At 41.1% G+C, this 20,373-nt stretch overlaps 1 long non-coding RNA gene across 1 annotated transcript in view; it reads right to left on the reverse strand.

The window, feature by feature from the left end:
- Positions 1–592: 592 nt before the first annotated feature.
- Positions 593–20,373, reverse strand: part of LOC144215615 (uncharacterized) — a 29,286-nt gene continuing 9,505 nt past the window's right edge. Inside the window, exons 2-3 of the long non-coding RNA XR_013330459.1 lie at positions 13,440–13,618; positions 593–687 (exon numbers count right to left, since the gene is read on the reverse strand). This is a non-coding gene — a long non-coding RNA (uncharacterized LOC144215615). The remainder of the gene's footprint in view (positions 688–13,439; positions 13,619–20,373) is intronic.

The following is a 20,373-nucleotide window of genomic DNA, read 5'->3' on the forward strand; positions in this document are numbered from 1 at the left end:
TTTTAATCCGGCCCGCAGACGTTGTCCAAATAATGTTTTTTTCCCCAAGATGGCGCTGTTACGCGGAAGCCATTGGAAGTAGCTCTGTCCACTCTTATTTGTTTTTTTGTGTTTCACAGCCCCTCTATCTTTTTTAAATTATATTTTAATATTTCTTAATACATTCCTTTTTACTTTACTTTGTACTTTATACTTTTTACCATATTTACTATATTATTTTACTACGAATGATAAGTGATGAGTATGTTAATACTTTAGGCCTTTTTTCTTATTTATGCTTCATATGTACTGTTAACGGACGCACTTTTTTATATGTATCCTATCTTTTGCTGACCCGGCCCATTTTTAAAGTCAATGTGGCCCCCGGGGCTAAAAAGTTTGCCGACCGCTGGTCTATTGTGTACACATTTCAAGCCTTCATTCTTGTGGCGGCTGAATAGTTTTAACAAAACTATAATCTTGTACATGGCCAAAGTCAAGCTGGCTCGCCATCTTAATTTATTTTTGATACATTTTGATCCTCATCTGATTCTCTTTGTGTGGTGTTTATGTTCAACCGAGAATGTGTGAACTCACCTTTAGACAATCTGATGTGTGTCTTATTCCTCCCTCCTCCATTTTGCCCCCTCAATAACTTCCCAAGGTCATCCGGTGTTCTCCTCGTCAACACTTTGTCGTGGCTATTTTCTGCCGAAAAGAGCAATGAGGTAATAAGGGGACCGACATGGATGAAAATGTGGGAAGTAATCACCTCCATCAAAAGGCCATTCATTGTCACGGACATTTGAAAGTGTGCGTTTCAGGTTTTTTTTTTCTTTTAGCATTGATGGAGCGTCATCATCACAATGTCTGTGTTTGTGTGGGTGCTGCTACTCTTGACACCATCCCAATATTTTCAACTGGATGAGTCGTGTTTGCATTACTGTTATTTTTACTTGAGTCATTTTTGGAGGAAAATATACTTTTAAGAGTAGTTTTAGAAAAATCATTTTTACTTGTACTTAGCCAGAGTATTTTTTGCATTATAAGTTTAGCTGAGCCTGCAATTAATACTCAAGTGTGACTTTAATACCGTATTTTCAGAACTATAAGGCGCACCATCAACACATTTTAGTTTTTTCCGTATATAAAGCACACTGGCTTATTTGGCGCCCTGTCTATTTTGGAGAAGATTCAAGACTTAAGTGCCCCTTATAGTCTGAAAAATACGGTACATATACACATACACACACATACATACACATATACACACATACGCGTACACATACTCATACTGTAGTTTCACAACTATAAGGCCCACTGCATTATAAGGCGCACCCTCAATAAAAGACACATTTTAATTTTCTTTCCCATATATAAGGCGCACTGTTTTATAAGGCGCTTTGTCTATTTTGGAGAAAATGTAAGACTTTTAAGTGCGCCTTATAGTCCAGAAAATATGGTATGTTTTGTTTTTTAGTCTTTCAAGTGCATCCAGTCTGTAATTAATAAATTCCCTTTCAAAAATGTGACTTGTACTTTGTTGCGGCTTGGTTAATTTCTTTTTTTCTCTTTATCTCTTCAAAACACAGCCTAATTAAATTTTCTAGTCAAAAATCACAGAGGTCATCAAAGGCATTTTGTGAAAACCCGATAAGGGATTAGCCTATGGAACTCAAAAGTCAAAGCTCACGGAAGTGCTTTGAACTTGGCTGCTTAGGCGGAATTCCGTTCTCTTAGAGTGCTCCTCCTAGTTTGTTTTTAATTGTTTTCGGCTGAGCCAATGAGCAAGCGAGTAGCTCCGAGAGTGTGTTGCCACGTGCGTTTTCATGACTCACATGGCCTTACAGTGCGTTGCTATTGTTCCTACTGGCCATCAATTTCCTTAAGTTAAATAAGAGACAATCTCCCTGCGTAACTAGGCAACAGCCTCCGCCTCTTGGTCGCACGCGCCGGCCGATAAATCAATTTGAGCGAGGTTGAACGAGAGGACAGATAGAGTGAGTGGAATGAATGCAATTATGTGCAGCACGTCATTAATTCTTGATACGTTTGGCATTGTAATATTCAAGAAGCCACGGTTCCCCCTGGCAGATCCAGGCAAGGAAATGAATCTCAGCCGGCGGTTTCATTCACTGCCCCACGTGTGTTTAAAACATATTCACATGTAAAACTCATTTATACAGTTGGAGCAAGGAAGTTGAAAGGGACAGAAAAGTCTTTTGTATTCTTAAGGAATGTGTTTTGTTGAACTAACACAAAAGATGGCTTTCTTTCAATTTTCTGGGCAAAATCGGCAGCCGTTACAGTTATCAATATTATCGTAAAAGAATTAAAATGAAAAAAGGACTGTATTTTATTGCATATTCACCGTCTCCGCGTATAAAGGGTTAGGGTTAGGACCATTAGAATTGCCTTAAAATCATTGGATTTTACAATTTCTCGCGTATAAGCCGCCCCCTGATTCACAGTTTTCACCTCCATATCATAATGGTTTTAATAGGGAGTACAATTGTTTTACTTTGAAGGAAAAATCTTAGGAAAAATCATCGTACGTGGTATTTCTAAGATAGTGTATTGAGCGAGCAATGTCAGTTTTTTCATGTTTTATGCAAGATACAGTATTTTTTTTCTTGAAATTCATTCATGGACATCAAAATACATTTTCTTAATCTCTAATCTTTTCTCTATTTTGACATAAATAACCATATCGGCCCCATTGTCTTGGATTATGGCATTTTGTCTTTCTCAAATTGCAGTTTCATGCATGTCAAGTCTAATTTGTGCACAAATAAGCCCTACCCTTGATTGAGTTACAGATATGAATTACATGCAAGGAAATACGGTCAAATGCTAACGAGCTAATGTGGCTAACTAACTGTGGATGCGATCTTCGGATAAAATCCTATTCTCATATTTCACGGATCAGCCAATCCCTGAAAAATTTATAAAACCGACCCGATTGCTCGACTTTAGTAGCGATAATACATTTTTCATTAAAAAAAAATGATGCTCTTGGAATGAGCGGACTTTTTATTGGCGAGTAAGTGGATTTTTTTTTCCTTTTTTTCGTCCATGCACCCCCCCCCCCTTTCGATGGGCAAAGTGGCAAGCCAATAGCACACGTGCGCTTTGAATGGCCGTTTAGTTTGTGTGACTGCAGCTTACGGGAAGCGTGTGATTCTCCACAGTAGGTGTTTGTGTTGTGATGATGATTAGTGGCGGATGAATACGCGCCAATACACTCACACACGGACGCAGATTGGCAACGTCCTAAAGGAGGGTTAGCAACTTCTCACCTACGCCCACCGACTGTTAAATAATTGCCTGAATGGAATCCATCCACCGCCTCATTTGTTTCACAGTGAAGATAACGCCAACCTACAAATAAGCGCCGTCATCATTTGGATGCTGGTTCAATTTAAGGCAGTAAAAAAAATAAGTAAACAAAAAATAATATTATTATTAAGTCAATTTAACTCATTGGGTGACATCGAAATTGTTAAATGTGCAATTATTTTAGTCCAAAGCCTCTAACAGTCGACAGAAAGTGTCTCAAAACTTTTGATACAAACTAGGAAATGAAACTATTTGATTAAAAAAAAACATTTAACTTGAGTGCTTCTGAAAAACTGATAAAAATGAACAAATATTTCTTTTATTGATTTTAAAAAAATGTCATCCTCTGCTACTATGGCAACCAGCAACGGCAGTTCAATATTTATCTGTCCATCACGAAACTGAAACTAAGGCACTAGTACTTAATTTCGATGGGATTTGGTTCAGTTTAAATCCTTCGCCCCCTTCCCAGTCCAAATCGATTGGACGTCTATTACTCTGATTTATGGACTTAACTTTTAAGAAATTGTTCTGGAAAAATGTTGAAGATTCTTATAACTAAGTGACAGTTTAGACTCTTCAATGTCCTTGTGGTTGTTAACTTTTCTGGAAAAATCTGCGTTACCATACAATGGCCATACGGTCCAATATTTTCAAAGCAAAAATCGGCAATCTCTCGACTATTCGCTCACTGGCGCCCCCTACCGGTCCGTACGGATCGGACATTGATTGCCCCCCATGGCACTAACGCGCGATTATTCCTCTACATCTGGATTAGGTGAGTCCCTAGATTCCTTCGGACTCCCGGCATCAATATTAAATCGAGCGTGCGTCAGCTTTCGACAAAAGCGAGTCCTGTAAAGGCATGTATAATCCATGTTCGCCTAGTGAAGAAAAAGGAAGTGCGCTGCGACAGAGCCGCCAGCCTTAGGGAGTCCAATGAGCCAATGAGAAAAGTTGATTATAAGGCTTTTAACGTCTCGGCTAATTACCGCAGATGCTAATGAGATGGCGCTCGCTGCAAGGAGGCTAATCAGTGTACGCGCTGAGACAGAAGTTGCGCTCAAACTATCATCTCTCAACCATCGCTAGACGTAGAGAGAGACGGAGTTGAGTTGAGGATCTCCTGGTATCGGACCTCCGGGCAACGGCCAGACTCCAACGTGGAAGATTTTCGAAATGTATCCAGTAGGAACTGCGGTACTTGACCTTCGCGGTACGTTTGCGGTAAACGGATCAATGAGGTAGTTCTCAGTACACACACACATGGGTATTTAGCGTGACTTATGTTGTCTGTGTGTTAGTATTCGCAGTAAATCTAGGAAACCCTGACCATGCGGCAGAATAGTCTTAATCTTCGACGCCAGTCCTGATTTATTGTGCGCAGTTTTATTTAGTAACTTACACCGCCTAGGGGCAGTGGTGTCCAAACCATGGATCCAGGGCTAAACCAAGTGCAATCTGTGTGGTTGTCAGAAAATGTGAAGCAAAATTGCAGTATTTACATCAATAAAAAATGAGTTGAGATATAAAGTATTGATGACTTCCTTTCAATGAATTGACTTTGATAGGAAGGTCGCTTCTATCAAAATGGCCACAAATCGGTATCAGGAGCTAAAAATGGTATTGCTGCAACACTAGAAAATATGGTCCACTGATTATAGGTGTTTAGATTGTAGTGTAGATTTAAATGGAATCCAAATAAAGCGACATGGCGGGTACAGTTAAAGAAACAGTCTTTTGCGCATACAAAATAATAACATTTTCTACTAGAGCCCCAATAATACATGCTATTCAATATTCCCTCTAAAATGCGTACGCAATTGCGCAGTACTCCCGTATACTCTGCGCAGCAGCAATCATATGGCGCACAGTAAATAAAATCCAAATTATTTTTTTAATTATTTTTTTACCCCTTTCCCCATGATGGCACCGTTTACACGGCAGCCACTGGCAGTAGCTCTATCCACTCTTATGTTTTTTTGTGTTTTACAGCATAAAAAAATAGAGGGAACATTGATGCCATTGCTTATTTTGTGTGCATTTTCTGACTTAAGCAGCTGTAATCAAGTATGCCACCAGCCAGTGATGTCACTCGGTAAAAACTATCGTTTTTAGTCTTAGAGCAAAATGGGATTAAAACAGTTTTTATATTTTTTTACAAAGTGATGAACTGAGTATTGGCTCAGCGAATTCCAATCTATCAGTAAAACAAGCCCTACGTGGTAGTGGGCCTTTAAAAGGGAAGACTATTAAAGATGCCTCAGGACGGCAGTGTTTTTTCTCACAGGAAGGAACCTGCTGGTGTTCAAGTTGAAAGCAAAGTCATCCCTAATCTGGCCATCAAACTCAACGCAAAAATTAGTCACAGTAAAGCTTCACGAATCCACACACACACTCACTAACTCAAATTCTACATAGTACAGTAAATCTACTTTTTAGAGGCCTGACACTAACCTGACTACGAGAAAATGGCTTGCCTTTGCGATCTACTGTAAGATAATGTTGCTGTTGTTTTCGTGTTAGCTCTAAGTCATTAACGCGCCCGTTAAAAATCCGCCCACCGCAACAAATTAATCCAGAAAGCCCATAGGAGCGGTGGGGTGGAGGGGTGGAGGGGCGGGGGGCGTCTTTGGTTGGAGAAAATCAAAGCGGGTGCTTGCAAACTCAATCGCTATCTGGTCACTGGCTTTTTAACGGACTGGCTGTAAACTAATTACTACGAGTATGTGGGAAGCTCTAAGGTGGCAAAACAGCCTGAGAGCAGGTGATAATGAAACTATGGCCATGTAAAGAAGAGAAAATGTTTTTTTTTTTCTTATATTAAGAAATTGTACTATACTGTATATAAACAGTTTACTATTCTAGTATATCTTCTCCAAAGTTGACCTCTATTTCATGGCAGTTCCACCCCCAACATATGGTATTCAATTAGATTTTTTTTATTCTTATTATATTTTCATAGGGTTTAATCTAGGGTTTGCCCATGGCAAACTACGGCCCGCGGGCCACATCCGGTCCACTACGCCTTTTAATCCGGCCCATCGAAAATTGTCCAAATACTGTTTTTTTGTCCAGGATGGCGCCGTCATGCGGAAGCCAGTGGCAGTAGCTCTGTCCACTCTTATTTGTTTTTTTCATGTTTTACGGCCCCTCTATCTTTTTAAATTACATTTTAATATTTCTTAATACATTCCTTTTTACTTGACTTTGTACTTTATACTTCTTACTTTAATGATGAGTGATAGGTATGTTAATACTTTAGTCCTTTTTTTCTGTTTATGTTTTCATATGCACTGTTAACGGATGCACTTTTTTATATGCATCCTATCTTGTGCTGACCCGGCCCATCTGTCAAATTTTTAAAATCAATGTGGCCCCCCGGGCCGAAAAGTTTAGCCACCCTTGGTTTAATCCATTGTCTGCAATAGACGATATAAAAGAAATAATTTAAACTGTCTTCCTGTGTTCATAGAAAGCCTCTTGAATTTTTAAAGTGTGGCCTTGATTATTTATTTTGCAGTTCCCACAAAGTAATTCCCTTGTCATGGCCTCGGCCGACTCCTCACTTGTTCCGCGTCAGTTTCCTTGCCGTGTTTGCGGTGAGCCAAGTGGAAAAAAAAATCCCAGCGTCTCTCCACTGTAGCGAAGACGTGGGAGCTCCCCAACGCCCAAGACTATTTGTCTCCCCGAAATACAAGGTAGAGATGTGAGCGAAGCGCCTGCTTGAACCCGCTCGCCTCCAACCGTCATGCTCGATATAGTGGAATTTTTTCCCCCTCGACTCCTACGACTACTGTCTCAATTGATGCCTGTATACTGTAGCTCTACTTAACCTTCATAGGTTCTCTGCGTAATAGCTTTTTTCAACATACGAGGGACATTTTTCTGCAGCCGTAATGGCATTTTCACTCTCAATAAGTTGGAATAGACTGAAATTCCCACTGTTATGAAAAGTACATGACATGACTGAATATTGGGTGCTCGGACCTTTGGTCGCCGGTCTTTTGGCCGCCGGTCTTTTGGTCGCCGGTCTTTTGGTCGCCGGTCTTTTGGCCGCCGGTCTTTTGGTCACTGGTCTTTTGGTCACTGGTCTTTTGGTCCCTTTTGGTCGCCGATCAAATTTATATTCATGGGAGAAAGTTTAATATCTAAGAAAGTGTTTAATAATATCTAAAAGTGAGAGTTTAATATCTAAGTACTGTTTAATATCAAGTACATTTGACTGGCGACCAAAAGACCGGCGACCAAACGTCCGGTCACAGAATAATGTCAAAGAATATTAAAAAAAATTAGGGTTAACAACGAAATGAGATCAAAACTACGGACTATTATGTTCTGCCCTTGTTCTACTTCTATTTTTCCATTACCAGGTGTGTGGAGGTGGGCGGAGTTAACTGCATCTCACCTTCCTGAGAGAGATGCTTTGTTCTTCCTTTTTCTGTCTTGTTAATGTAGTGATTTTTGCATGTTATTTTGTATCCTGTGCCATCTATTCAGTGTTTTTTCTTTTTAATTAAGCTCATACCCTTGTTTTGTAGCGTCGGGCTTATTCTCTTTATTTTAAATCCCTCGTTGACTTTTTTGTCACTGCTCCTTTTTGTTAATTCCTTTTCATGTCTCGTGTGTTTTGATTTGAATAAATCTTGTTACGCGTCTCCTTGGTCCGAGTCGTCGCCTTTGACATCTAAAATGTAGTTCCGCCTCTGCGGACCGTAACGCAGATTAAACTAAAAAGTACTACGGTTTGGTGCTCGGCCAGATCCAACCCTTAGAATTCAGTAACTAACTCACAGAGGTGGCAGTGGGGCTCTAAATCTAACAGTTCACTTAATTATTCACCCCCTCTCTAACAAAATAATTACTTGTAAATATGACGCGTGCAATAAAAGCGGTATTTGAATCAGCAAAAAAAGCTCGAGGTGCATCCTACTGTAGGCGCGATATGTCGATTTAATGAGTCGTGCCTGACAACATGCGCGAGTCCAATTATAAGCTCAGTAAGACTAAACACTATCAATGGCTTAATTGCAATTGCTCGGGTCGCTGTGGTATTTCATTAATGTAATAAAGCTGTTATGTCATTCCCGAGCCAGTGTAATAATTTCTTTGCTATAGGACAGATATGCCATTATGCATCACTCTGCTGCTAAAGCTTGGCGACAGCCGTACGCGTTTTATCGTGCGCAACTAAGGAGCGTACAGTAAAAAGTATTTCCGTGAAGTGTTATTAGTATGGCATAATTAAACACAAAGTGATGCAAAGCGCTTTAAATCATAAGAAAATCAAGACGGGATTAAATTCAAACGCTTCTGTTGTGAATTTCAATGAGTTTTAATGAAGTGGGAAGGTGGTAGCGAATGACTGGACTAGCGACAAACATTAATAGGTACCGTATTTTCACAACTATAAGGCGCACTTAAAAGTCTTACATTTTCTCCAAAATAGACAGTGCGCCTTATAATCCAGTGCGCCTTATATATGGAAAAAAACAGAAAGCCAAAAATGAAAAACCACCACTGTCGGATCTTAAAAAAACACAAACGCCTGAAGTGAAACAATACTGTTTGATATGCAGATGCCATCTTAGTTTACAAAATCTTCCATCATGTAGCTCCTCCCCCACTGCAAGATTTTATAAAAATCCAAAACATCAACAATGACTGGCTCTAGAGGTGACTGTGTAGTGCTTCATACCTGGAAGTCAATAGCAATTACCGTATTTTCACGACTATAAGGCGCACTTAAGTCTTAAGTTTTCTCCAAAATAGACAGTGCGCCTTATATATGGAAAAAATGTCATTCATTGAGGGTGCGCCTTATAATGCGGTGCGCCTTATAGTCGTGAAAATACGGTACATGATTGGACGTCTCTGGTCGTCGATTTCTGTTTTAAACGTTTTAGCGAGTCGTAGGTCCTAAAATTGGCGGCTTTACCAAGAGTTGACATAACAGCGCCCACATGAATGATAGAAAAATAGCATGCAACCGCCAAGAATAAATGATGGCATTGATCGGCCACGCAGTAAAAGTCCACATTTGTTTAGAAAAATGTCCGCAATACATCCACTTATCCATCAATCAGGGCGGGCCGGTCACGTTAGGTCAACATTTAGCCGCAATATTGCCGGCGGAAAGGATGTCAAAGCAGATCAAATTCTTTCATCAAAAGCTACAAGCGCGCTTGCCAAAAATGAAAAAGATTCAAGGCAACATTTCCCATTGAGATCAATTATATTTGATTGTAAATGTGGATATTCTTAAATCGTTAAGACTGCCAGCCTTCTCGGTCAGAGTGGAATAGATGTCAAATGTCAACATTTTTACTAAACAATTTTTGTGCATTTATTCATTTTGTATTCATCATTCATTTTCAGCACCGCTGCGGGGTGCTGGAGCACATCCCAGCTGAGTTTGGGTGAAAGATGGACGATCCAACCCAAAACGGCTCTAGATTACAATAACGCAATGTTAAATTGTGATGAAAAATGAAATGCCTTCTGAGATAAACGACTTCAGATTACGCTCACTGTCATTTGGTTGCGATAAAAGTACGCAGCCTTCCTTTTTTTCCCTCTTCATTTCCTGAAAGTTTCTCTTTTTCTTCCTGACAGCGACCCTCTTAAACACAATAGAAATTAATCCTTTGGCTTCTGATTTCCGTCCCTGCTCATCGCAAGGTGGCAGTCCATTACAATTACCCATACTGCTTATCCTCACAAGGGTCACGCGAGGTACTACAGCCTATCCCAGCCAAGGCGCTAAATTGGTTATCAGCCAATCACAGGGCACAATAAAACAGACAACCACCCACGCTCAAAATCACAGCACCAGTGGGAATCGAACCAGGACTGCTCACACCGAAGAAGAACCAGTGCACCAACGGGAGGTCCAATTAACCCATACATGGGCAAACTACGGCCCGCGGGCCACATCCAGCCCGCTAGGCCGTTTAATCCGGCCGGCCGACGTTGTCCAAATAATTTTTTTTCCCCAAGATGGCGCCGTCACACGGAAGCCAGTGGCAGTAGCTCTGTCCACTTATTTGTTTTTCTTGTTTTAGAGCCCCTGTATCTTTTTTTAAATTACATTTTAATATTTCCTAATACATTCATTTTTACTTGACTTTGTACTTTATACTTTTTACTTCACTGATGAGTGATGAGTATGTTAATACTTTAGTCCTTTTTTTCTGTTTATGTTTTATATGTACTGTTAACGGATGCACTTTTTTATATGTATCATATCTTGTGCTGAGCCGGCCTATCTGTCAAATTTTTAAAGTCAATGTGTCCCCCGGGCTTTAGTTTGCCCAGCCCCAAATTAGCTGTTCATTTTCCGTCAAAAACAGAAGGCAAAAAAGTCTTTATGAGATTCCTTTGAATTTGCCGAGAACAAGTGGCTAGATCCAAGCATAAAGCAACGCAGATTGAATTTATTACACAGTCCCACGACTGGCTGTGGGAGAAAGAAAAAAAATTGGCTCTAGCCGGCCGGTATCAGGTGGTGCTCTTCTCCGCCTCACGTCTCACATACACACACGGGATCCCTAATACATTTACATCCCGAGCCGCCCTGGTGCCAAGTAAGTGTTTACTCTGGCGAGAGCCTATTGTGTATTTGCGCGGCTGGCGCTGCGCCTGGGCACGCACGGGTATCTCATCCCCTCATTGTTATATTCATGACTGAGTCAGCCTCCATGAATTTCAATGGGATGTTATCTTTGGCAGCGGGTGACACTTTTAGACGAGCCCCTTCAGACGCCGAGCGGCAAGACCCCCTCCCGTGCCGTGCACCGCCAGCTCCGCGTGAACGACGACAACAACAACGTGCTCGTCTAATCCTGCGCCGAGATCTCCACTGGGATACCGATGCCTGTTCTGTGTCAATTCGACTACAGGTAGAAAAAAAAGGGGGTCCCACCCGCGTTTGCTCATTTGTTATCGTGGTGCGAAAATAACATTTGATAGTCACTGCTTACTCGCTGTCTGCAATTGTGAAGTTACCAGAGATTGACTGTTTGTCAACTGAAAAACCACAATTCAATTCATTTCGGTTAACCTTCCTTGAAGTGTAGTCCCACACGCATGTAGAGAAGCATCAATAATGATTGCTGCTAGCCTATTTAAAGGGGAAAAAAGGATTCCAGGGCTTTGGGCGTTAAAGTCCTGTGCAAATCAATTGCAACAGTGCTAATATACTAGAACAGGGGTGTGTGAAAAGTGGTCCTCGAGGGTCGCTGTGGGTGCAGATTTTTGTTCCAACTGATCAGGAACAGACCAAAGAGACTGCAATCTACTGATTGCACTTGTAGGACACCAGATTGGTGAAAAGGTGTCTTTTATATGGGTTGGAATGAAAACCTGCACCCACTGCGGCCCTTTATGGAATCATTTGCCCACCCTTGTGCAAGGGTGTCAGACTCGGGTCGTTTCGTGGGCCACTTTAACGTCAACTTGATTTCACATGGGCCGGACCATTTTAGATAGGATATTTAGATTTATTTGTTTTATAATATAATAATATCAAACTAAAACTATGTTTATTTTAGCTTTTTTCTTAGATATTTTTAGATTATACAAAATGATTTTTGAACTAAAAACACTGAAAAAATTCATTAAAAAAATACAGTCATTGATTTAAAAGGAGTAAATCCAGAAATGTAATATACATCTATACTCTTCATTTGAATTTGACCCTAAAACAGAAAGTTGGCACTCATGATTTACTTTCTCGGGCCACACAAAATGATGCGGCGGGCCATATTTGGCCCCCGAGCCGCCACTTTGACACACGTGTACTAAAGGCTAAGAAATGGTAACTGAGGGGTTTCCAGCAGGTGTACATTCTGGCTTCTACCGCCCCCTATTGAAATTTTCAACAGAATAATTGAATGTCAATTAAAACTCAAATATTTCTGAGGGAAAACCTATCACAACAGCTGCATACTTTTTCGCCAAATAGCTACAAATCCGATATATCGCCCAATACCTTAATATATAGAACAGCATACGCCATGACATCTTTTTTCCCCTCACATGGTGCCGCAGAAGATAAGACAGCAAACGCTTTGCGATATCGACCTAACGGTGAAACACAAATCTCTGCACGTGACTTGATCCCGCACGAATACGTAAGAAAGCGGTCGTAAGAGAGCACGCCGTCTCTTTGACCGTACATCAAGGAGAAGGCCCGCCAGTTAGAGCGATCGGCCGGATTATCGGCGTTTTATCACTTGAGCGTCCTGTCAAGGTTGCACATGCCTACAAGCGTGCCTGAAGGGGAACACGCGCGCACATACGCCGGCGGCAGCAACGTTCCAGCGGCGCCAAGCCTCGTTCCGCCCGCTCCCGTGTTCCTTTCATCCCCCCTTCTGTAATTACTTGATTGACCTCTGCTGTCGGGGCCTAATTAGACATGGTAATTAAGGATTAGGTCGGGCAGAGATGGGGAATGGGGGAGTCGGGGTGAGTGTATGTGTGCGTGGGGGGGGGGGGAGGTTGAGGAAGTGGGGGTCAATGCGCATTGAGCAAATAGTTGAAGCTTTTAAATGGCGTTTATTTCATAAAATGAACAGGAATAGAAAATATATGACAATACATTAAATGTTATAATTGTGTGACATGATAAAGTGTTTAAGTTATTAATGATTGCATTTTGGGGATGTACAACTAGTTTTGGATTGGATGTTTATCGGTGTTTGATTATTGATGCCTTGATTCACATAGAAAGTGTGATATGTTAAAGTATGTATCAGTATTCGATTATTGATGCCTCGGAGCACATAGATTGGCAAACGGGAGATTTTTCTCATTACAGTAAAAGTTGGGTTGAGGACAACAACTAACCACTGTTGTGATTATTTCTACCTGTGTTTCAAGTACCGTATTTTCACGACTATAAGGCGCACCGCATTATAAGGGGCACTGTCTATTTTGGAGAAAATTTAAGACTTTTAAGTGCGCCTTATAGTTGTGAAAATACGGTAATATGGAAATGTACAACAATTGCAATGATTTTTTTTCAGAAAATGACAAAAATTTACAAATTGTTATCTTTTTATGAGAGAAAATCTCAAACTTTAAGTTGACTAACATAGAAATAAGTGAGATTTCCTTACCTCATTGACAGTGGTGTAGTGGTTCATTCTCCTGACTTAAGTGCAAGACACGTGGGTCCAATTCCCATTCCTGTATGCAAGTGTCTCTCTATGCATGTTCCATCCAAGTGACTTTTCAACCAGTTTAGGATGTATCCCTCCTTTCACCCAAATGTCATCTGAGCTCGGCTCCGGCGCCCCTGTCAAGGATAAGCAGTGTTCAGAATGAATGAATGTGCTTTGCTACATGCTTTCCAAGCAGCCAGATTAAACTTAACAGTAAAAAAATGGAAACAAGACCCACTGGTAAACACAGTAAAGAGTTTGGTAGATTTTCTGAAAACACACTTGGTGCGTCCTCTAGTTGAAAAATGTGAATGTGGCCCTTGCGTGTGTTTTTTGGACTGCTCCACATAGTTATTTTGGGTTTTCCCTTCACTGACTGTACAAAGCAAGCCGGCACGTCGCAGCGGGAAGGCGGGAAGGCGGGAAGGCACGGCACGCCAACGAGGAGCATAGTAATGAGGCTTTTGTAATCTTCTAATTTTGGCTGCAGGTCTCCCAACGGTTAAGTGTTTGCGGCACACACCTCCGCTTTCTCCGCCAGTGGAGCTGTCTCATGCGAGGTATTTCCCCCTCTGGGCTCTTTCCATTTGTGGGAGAATGTTACACACTCCATTATTTTTATAGGCCCCCGGCATCTCGCACACATCCGTTGAGGAATATATTGACTTTCGCTTTGCCGCATGATTGAGGCTTGTTTGTCTTGCCGCCACCGTCGCTGGGAGAAGAAGAAAAATTAAGGAGCTACGGAATATACAAGAGCTTTAAAAAAATGGCAAGAATATTTAAGGCCTGTAAGAAATAGGAATATAAAACATGCCCTTTTTTTAGCAGCTTTTTTTTTGGAAGCCAAGGATGAGCTGGTAAAAATCTGAATTGATGCTTCAAAGATGGTCCAGGCCCTGATGAAGCAAAGCAGCCACCGTGGTTAAGAGTTATGTTGTTATTTTTCTATTATGCTGTTACAATGCATGCTATTTATTTACTGGAGGATTTTGGATTTTGAGGGATTTTCTGGGATACTTCTTGTTCATTTGTCAGTTCCTGCTGACCTGTGGATATATCCTGTTAGTTTTATGGCATTTTATGACCTAATTGGCTGCCATTAAACGCACCGCTTTGACGGCAGGGGGCGAATGAACAGATGTGATTGCGGAGAGGAAATTGAGCAAAGCGCAGTATTGCACACACTTTATCGGTGCTCGGACGTTTGGTCACCGGTCTTTTGGTCGCCAGTCTTTTGGTCGCCGGTCTTTTGGTCGCCGGTCTTTTGGTCGCCGGTCTTTTGGTCGCCGGTCTTTTGGTCGCCGGTCGTTTGGTCGCCGGTCGTTTGGTCGCCGGTCGTTTGGTCGCCGGTCGTTTGGTCGCCGGTCGTTTGGTCGCCGGTCTTTTGGTCGCCGGTCTTTTGGTCGCCGGTCTTTTGGTCGCCGGTCTTTTGGTCGCCGGTCTTTTGGTCGCCGGTCTTTTGGTCGCCGGTCTTTTGGTCGCCGTTCTTTTGGTCGCCGGTCTTTTGGTCGCCGGTCGTTTGGTCGCCGGTCGTTTGGTCGCCGGTCGTTTGGTCGCCGGTCTTTTGGTCGCCGGTCTTTTGGTCGCTAACTAATTATCCCTTGATTCCTTCTTGAGTAATCCCGAAGAGGAAACAGACACGCGGAACCAAAGATAAATCCAAGTGACTGCCGCTTTCTGTCAATTTCATGTACTGGCTGACGAAAATACTATTTCCATCCCAAGCGGTTTAAACCTTGGATGATACTTTGGACCAACATCTCCAGACAATTTTGAGATCACATGGACAAAAGAATTAAGAAGCAGTGTTTTTGTGTGCTGCTTTTTGCATTCAAGTGTAGTCATTACTCTACCATTCAATGTCTCTGAGGCCACTGCCATTCAGTTATGACAAAATGAATCATTGTTTGCAAAGAATTGAGGAAAGTAAAAGATGAAAATGGCACACACACACACACACACATGGCCTTAATCCCCCTTCTTCGCTGTGAGTTATTTTCTTCTGCTCCTGTCAGCAGTTTGAACGGCATATCCATTTATGTCATTGTGTCGTACTATTACATTGACAAATTCCCCAGCCTTTTTTCTCACTGCTGCTTTTTATATATTTTGAAAAAGTGAGGGGGGGATTTAAATCGAACCTCCATAGAAAAAAATCTGATGTTTTTCTAGCTGGCTTCTCATAAATATTATAATTGTCCAGCGATGGAAGTAGGAGGAAAAAAAAGTGACTTTTCTACTTTGCCAGTCACCGCTGGAGGCCTTAAGTCGTGTGCAAGCTGAGTTTGGGAGATAATAAGGTAACATCTGAGTGGTATCTTCATCGCCATAAATGCTTGACAGCCCAGTGTAAAACATGCAGATTTAGCAGCGACCGCTCCATGCGAAGAATAATAATATCAACATCTTGCTTCTGCGCTTATGTTGATGTGAAGAAAAAGTTGGTTAAGTCATTCATTGCCTGTTTTTGTCAACATTGTGAAAGCGACTAGGAAATGCTACAAGTGACTTTATAATGATAGCCCTCATATTTCCCCACATATCCATCAGAAAAGATGACATAAAAGCTTTATGAAAGTCGATGCTAACAGCTCTTTTTTTCTCAGCTGCCTTAGACCCTTGATTAAAGACGACACAAGCAAAATGAATCACATTTTTCATACGCCGTATTTCACATTACATTTAGAATTGTGGCAGGAATCCAAAGGCACTTTTTTCAGGGCACACGGGACGAACACGCAAGACCATGTAAACCAGGTCCACGGCTTCTGATTTTCTTATTAAGGGAAATACTATCACCTGACAAAGCTTTTCCAAGAGCAAATCAAGCCCTTTGGCGAGCCCCACTTCAAATCTTCCCCTGCAAATGAGTTTGCATCCGAGGCGCCACTTTTAGACGCATTAGTTTACCGTTAATGCAAGAACGTTCATTGGCTCATCATTATCTGAAGAATGACTCATTCCCCAAGGGTGCAAGGGGGGGTTGTGTTTGATACTGTCACATGGAATGAATGCCACTAATGAAGATACGGTCTCAAGCACACACACTTAGAGCGCAACCTATATGTGCGTGGCTCCTCTAGGCAACCAGTAGGGGCAGCGCACCTGTCCTGGTAATTCAGGGGTATCAAACATATAGCCCGAGGGCCCGAGGTGGCTCGATAAGGGGTCCGATCAAGAATGCGAGGTTGTCCTACCTGATGGTCACTTTATATCTCATTCATGCTGTACTTAAAGAATGAAATGTTGTTTTTAATTTTTTTTACAAGGGCACCAGGAAACCAGAAGTTGATGTGATATAGTGCGTGACCGGACGTTTGGTCTCTGGTCTTTTGGTCGCCGGGCGAATGTACTTAGATATTAAAGAGTACTTAGATATTAAACTCCCTCTCTTAGATATTAAACTCTCTCTCATGAATATAATTTTGAGAGCTGGTTTCAACAGTAAACTGCCACCATTTGACCGGCAACCAAGAGACCGGTGACCAAAATACCCGGGGACCAAAAGACCGGCGACCAAAAGACCGGCGACCAAAAGATCGGCGACCAAAAGATCGGCGACCAAAAGATCGGCGACCAAAAGACCGGCGACCAAAAGACCGGCGACCAAGAGACCGGCGACCAAGAGACCGGCAACCAAACGTCCGGCACCGTCATTACATTTGAGGCAATGAGGTCAAAAGTCACCGTTATTTGTAGTTGTAAAATTAAACAGTAGAGGAAATGTAATAATGATGTCAAAGGTCACTGTGGTCTAAAATAAGAATTGGCAAGTCAAAGTATGAAAAATCGATAATAATAATAATAAAACAAGCTGCAGGATATGTTTGTGATACAAAACGGAAGAAGTCATTTAACAACGAGGTCAAAGGTCAGAGATGTTATAAACAATAATTTAGCAGCAACTTAAGAATGAATAAATATGACTGACCCCACTAGAATATTGAACTTGCTAAATATTTTTGTAATACAAAAATGGAAGAGTTTTTAAAATTATATAAACAAGATCAAATGTCACAGAGCCAAACAGAAGTTGTATTTGTTGAAGATAAACTGAAATTTATGAGGAATTTGCATGTGCTTGAGCTTACAACAATGTGAAGACGGACAAAGTTATGGTAGCTGCAGGCGGTGGAATGTCCTCTTTAGTTAGCTGAACATTGGAATCCACTGGGGATATCTTGTCAAATTAGAAGCATAGTTTACAGTAGATATCGGTGAACATTGCAAATAAACTACAGTCCATATTTGTAATGTGTTATCTGTGAAATAAATGGAGGGTTATGTTGATGCGCCAACCATAATCGAAGAGAACACCATTTGCAAGCTTTTTCCTACCGAAACCCGTTTTTTTCCCCACAGTTGTTATCGGCAGCGCAGGTGAAGGCAAGTGCAATATCTATCTTTAAAACGACCATCTCAAGAGGCCACCTGACATCTAATAGCGAAGACTGTAGCCGGCTCCCGGCGCTTATAATTATCTTCACATTTCCATGTTACGACCGAGGATCTATCCAGCAGAACATGATTCGTTAAAGGTGACGGACAGTATTCGGTGTGTATTTTTTCTTTTTTTTTTCTTTTTTTGTAGCTGCGCAATTGAAACAAGGTCCCAGTTGTTTTGTGTCAGCTTTTTATATTAAGCTTGAAATTGAACTTTAAGTGATGTTTGGAAAGAAAGGAATATACTATATTATGTCCAATTTACTTAAAGTTGGGTAATTATTGTTCACCAAAATTGAAACCAGGAAGATAAAAGTATAGTATGGAGTTTATTCTGTGATTGCAGTCATTACAGTAGGTCGTCCAGGTCCTGAAGAAGCAAAACACCCCATGTATTGAAGAAAATATATAAAGATTATGATATTGAAAGAAAGTTTTTTCAATGTACAACAACAAAATTGAAATTGTTGAATTGCTCCCTTTTATTTTGAATGGAAATTGTTAAATTTTTCGCTTTTATTTTGAATTGAAATTGATGTTTTTTTAAAATAAAATATTCATTAAAAATGTCATAAAGACCCTTTATACAACACTATTTTTATAATTTAAACTTGGACGAAATGAAATGAAACATTAAAAATATGTTGTTGGCTAAGCTAAAATGAGAAAATGTGTGTGGTTAAATTAAATGTCCAATTATTAATTTATTCATTTTCTGTTCTGCTTATCCTCACAAGGGATGCTTCAGTCTATCACCAGTCAACCTTGGGCGATAGCCTGCGTACACACCTGGGATAGACTCCAGCACCCCACAACCCCTGATTACAATAGGATTTGTTGAAAATGAATGAGTGAGGAAATACACAGTAGGTTTGTTCTGTGACTTGGCTTTGACTTTTCAGCATTGATGGCGGTCGATACAGTGCCAGCTGCTTATTGTAGTCGAACGTCAGAGGAAAAGGAAACTGGATTTAAAATGTATCAGATGGACCCCCATAAGCCCACTTTGAGTGAGACCTATTGATTGGGAAAGCTGTGCGAGTGAAAATGTCAGGAAGTTATTGGCTCGAAACAGCTCAGGTAGGTCAGCCGTGTACGTCAATGCTGTCAATCCTACCCCACGCTTCACACTGCTGTATAGTCGTTTTCAAAACCACGAGACAAACGTGTAGAACACAAAAGCCGGGAGAATGATACGGACTTGTTTTCAGCCTTATTGGGCATCTCATGAAGCGGAAACACAAACAGCGGACCGCCGTCTCTTCGTGAAAGTCAAGCAATGCAGCTCTCTCTCTCTGTGTATGTCTGTGTGAGGAAGAAGTGCCTTAATTAAAACAACCCACTTGGATGTTTCATTGTCGTTTTTGTTCTGGGTGCTGTTGGAAGCTACTGGCATAACAACAGCAGGGTCAGAAATGTAGGGGGAAACCATGGCAACTGGAGCCTGCCTGGCTCAAGGCCAGGGTGCATCCCAGCAACTCTGCAGCTAATTAACACATCAGACATTAAAGGTAATATAAGTTCTCAGCGAAAGAGGGTCGGTCATTTATTGTCAATGAGAAGGATGTTAAATTGAAGTAGCATTTGTTGAAATGTCGTTTTGCCAGACAGATGTTTGGATTGGTAATCTAATGTAGGAGGTCATTGTGTGAAATTGCTTCATTTCAGAAGTTGATGAAAAATATTTAGTCATTCTGCTAATGTTATTAACCTTAGAAAACAAACATTTAAAAAGTAACAGCACCAAGTACTCTGGGTAGATTTTAGTCATCATAATAAACCAGATAAAAGACCATATTTTCATATATTTATGTAAAAGCAACTTTTGTCTGAAAATCATGTTTGAATACAAGAACCACCAATGCAATTTCAGACCAGATTCGAACACACAAACTTTGACTTCCGTAGGTTTCGTCTCCTGGTGGTTGTCAAGAATATGACTACTATATCCTTGTGATATTCAGGCCCTCCTAAAAAACCTTTTGCTTTCCCCCAATTGCCACCTCATGCCGCCAACATTGGCAGAAGTGAGTAATTGCCATTTACTTGTCCTAAATGGATTGGTCGCATTGACTGTGGCCTGCTGTCTAATCCCATCGGCCTCCCATTAGGGTGCTCCGTTGGCATCACAATTTCCGATTTCCTCCACCCGCCTTTGACCCATCATTGATCATGTGTGAAGGTAATTGCCTTTTCATGCTTATATGTCATTTGGACTCAAATGCTTCATTTCCTCGTCAGGGACCATCAACGTCACGTATTCCCGTCCATCTCCATTAACAACAAGTTTAAATTAACATTTTAAAACACCACAATAAGTCACTTGTCCTTTTAGTAGCAAAATATTCTGATTTACTTGCCAACCAAATGTGATTTGTTCCAGCTAGCATGTTAAAAAAAATAAAGTTGTTCCTTCAGTGCCAAGTATCGAGTCGAGTTTCTC

Source organism: Stigmatopora nigra, chromosome 2 (assembly GCF_051989575.1).
Source record: "Stigmatopora nigra isolate UIUO_SnigA chromosome 2, RoL_Snig_1.1, whole genome shotgun sequence".
Lineage (NCBI taxonomy): Eukaryota > Metazoa > Chordata > Actinopteri > Syngnathiformes > Syngnathidae > Stigmatopora > Stigmatopora nigra.